Source organism: Canis lupus, chromosome 11 (genome assembly GCF_048164855.1).
Source record: "Canis lupus baileyi chromosome 11, mCanLup2.hap1, whole genome shotgun sequence".
NCBI lineage: Eukaryota > Metazoa > Chordata > Mammalia > Carnivora > Canidae > Canis > Canis lupus.
Window position 1 is genome coordinate 55,875,201 of NC_132848.1, and position 2,950 is coordinate 55,878,150.

The following is a 2,950-nucleotide window of genomic DNA, read 5'->3' on the forward strand; positions in this document are numbered from 1 at the left end:
TCCCGATACCTATGATTTTCCTGTATAATTCATCTTGATTAAAAACTGATTTGTTCATTGCCTCAATTTCAGACTAAACTTTCCCTCTGCATCACTGTCATATTTAGTTTACCCCAAAGCAAATTTCAATAATTCTACCTTAATACTTCTGCCATCCTTAGTTCAGAGTCTTTACATACCATGCTATAATATCTTAAATTGGGAAACAGCACCTTATAGCATTACTTAGATTATCTTTGAATCCTAGATGTCAGGGGGATTAAACCTCCTTCAGGGAGGGACTTCCCTGGAAGTCCCATTTATAAATAAATGACTTTATTTATAAACATTTTTTCATAAAATTCAAGTCTGATAATGTCAATATTCTAATTAAAAATTAAAATTAAAAAGTTAGAAAAAAATCCTTAGAAAGCTTCCCATCTCATAATAAATTATTTAAACTCTTTATATTAGCAAATGCATTTATTTTCACAGCTCTTAACACCTGCCTATTCCTTCCTCTAGCCTCTCTATTCTACTTGCAACTTATGCACAAGTAACACTGAATTATTTTTATTTTCCTAAAAACACTAAATATATATGTATATATATATTTAACGTGTGTTCTCTGCTCACCGTGTCTTTCTGCCAGTTTAGCTGCCTGGTATACTCTTTTAAAGTCAAAGACAAGGATCTTATCTTCTGGAAGTAGTTCCTGAATTCTTATACTTATTCATTTTCTCTACTCTTTGAAAACAATGACCAGTATCCCTAAGAACATATATTATAATGTGCTATATTAATATGTTTACATATATTTATCTTTGGCAATAATGTGGATTTCTTGAATGTAAGAATTGTGTTGTTTTCATTTTGATCAGAAGGTATGGATCTTGTTTGTTGTCATTCAGAGTCAATAATTCCTCATTACATGAATGAATGATCATAATGATTGTATAAAAACTAGATAATTTAAGTTACATCAAATGAAAAGTCTTATGGAAGACATGGATTCAACCTAAATGCTGGACGAACTATAGTTTACCTTTAGGTATCCATAACCTTAAGACATTTTTGGAGGACTTAAATTAAAATTTAAATCATAATCTTTTAAGTGACAATAATTAGGTACTAATTAAGTCATATATATAAATATAATTATATATTACCTATGATTTAAACCATTTAGTCCTCTGTGATACTGAGAAAATAACCAGGGATTACTCAATTATTTATTATGTTTATGTTTTCCAGAAAAAACAAAACAAAACAAAACATAGTCATATCTAATCAAGTCATTGTTAGGGCTTGCTGACCCACAAGTCATTTACTTTTACATGATGACTGTCCTGATCTCTGGTTGGAGTCATATGTTTCGATTTTAAAATTTAAATAATTTAAATAGAGAAACGAGGCCAGAGATGCAGGCGCTTTTTCTGCCCGCGGTGTCTCAGATTCATTCTTAAGAAACTGAGAACTTAATCTTCCAAAATGTCAAAAAGACCATCTTATGCCCCACCTTCCACCCCAGCTCCTGCAACACAAATGCCCAGCACATCAGGGTTTGTAGGATACAATCCATACAGTCATCTGGCCTACCACAGCTGCAAGCTGGAAGGGAACCCGGGCACCAACAGCCAGGTCATGGCATCCTCTGGTATTACATTCCAAAATCACCCAAAGCCACCAGATAGGCTGCTGATGCCCTACATGAGGTGCAGTAGAAAGGTCTGGGACCAAGCAAAAGCTTCCAACCCTGACCTAAGGCTGTGGGAGATTGGCAAGATTATTGATGGCTGTGGTGAGATCTCACTGATGAAGAAAAATAAGAATATTTAAACAAATACCAAGCAGAAAAGATAGAGTACAATGAATCTATGAAGGCGTATCCTAATTCCCCCCACATACCTTGCTTCCATAAATGCAAAAAGTCGTGCAGAAGCTGCTTTAGAGGAAGAAAGTCGACAGAGACAGTCTTGCATGGAGAAAGGAGAACCTTACATGAGTACTTGGCCTGCTGAAGATCCAGATGATCATGGTGATGGCTCTTCAGTGAAGCATACAGCCACCGCCTGCTTCCAGAGAAGCCACCGCCTCATCAATGAAATGCTCAGTGAGAGGGTGGTGTTGTCTCAACAGCTATAATGCAGGCCCTCAAACGGCAGATCCGGTCCTTAATGGTTCATCAAGCGAAGATTAGAAGCTGAACTTCTCCAGATAGAGGAGCGACCCCAGGAGAAGATGAGGAAGTTCCTAGAAAGCACAGATTCCTTTAACAACACCTGAAGAGGCTGTGCGGTTTGAAAGGGGAGATGGATATGGAAAAGATTGCCGCTGAAGTGGCACAGGCTTCAGAACAGGCTCGCAAAAGGCAAGAGGAGAGGGAGCAAGAAGCTGCAGAGCAAGCTGAAGTCAGAGCAGCATGGTTCCTGAGGAAGAGCCAGCTGCTAGGGAGCAGAAAGACGACAAGAGCATCCCTATGGAGACAGAGGCGACACACCTTGAAGAAGCAATGGAAAGCCAACAGAATGGTGTACACGGTGAAGAAGGCATGTCTACTCCTGAGGCCGAGGAGAGCAGGTGGCAGGGGTGGACAGTAGGGCCGAGGAAGGGACAGTGATAGTAACGATGGCTCTGAGCAACAGTGCAGCAGCAGAGGAGCCACCAACAAGCCCCACACCAGACGATGAGAAGAAAGAATGAAAGTTGCCTTGTTTTATTTGTTCTGAATACTTTTTTAAATGAAAAAAAATTTTTTTGAGTTTAAAAAATAAATAGATATATGATAGATAGATAGATAGATAGATGATAGATAGATAGATGATAGATAGATAGATGATAGATAATTTAAATGATCATGACTTCCAACTTTTTAGTGAAGGAGCTCCTCCCTATAATCTTAAAGTATAGCAACATTCACAACCTCTGCTCGGTTATCGAATTGTTGCCTACCTTGAAAATTCGTATCAGT

General features: G+C 38.0%; 1 pseudogene; it reads left to right on the top strand.

The window, feature by feature from the left end:
* The first annotated feature begins 1,460 nt into the window (after nt 1-1,460).
* On the top strand, nt 1,461-2,682 carry LOC140642301 (SWI/SNF-related matrix-associated actin-dependent regulator of chromatin subfamily E member 1 pseudogene; annotated as a pseudogene).
* The last annotated feature ends 268 nt before the right edge of the window (nt 2,683-2,950 follow it).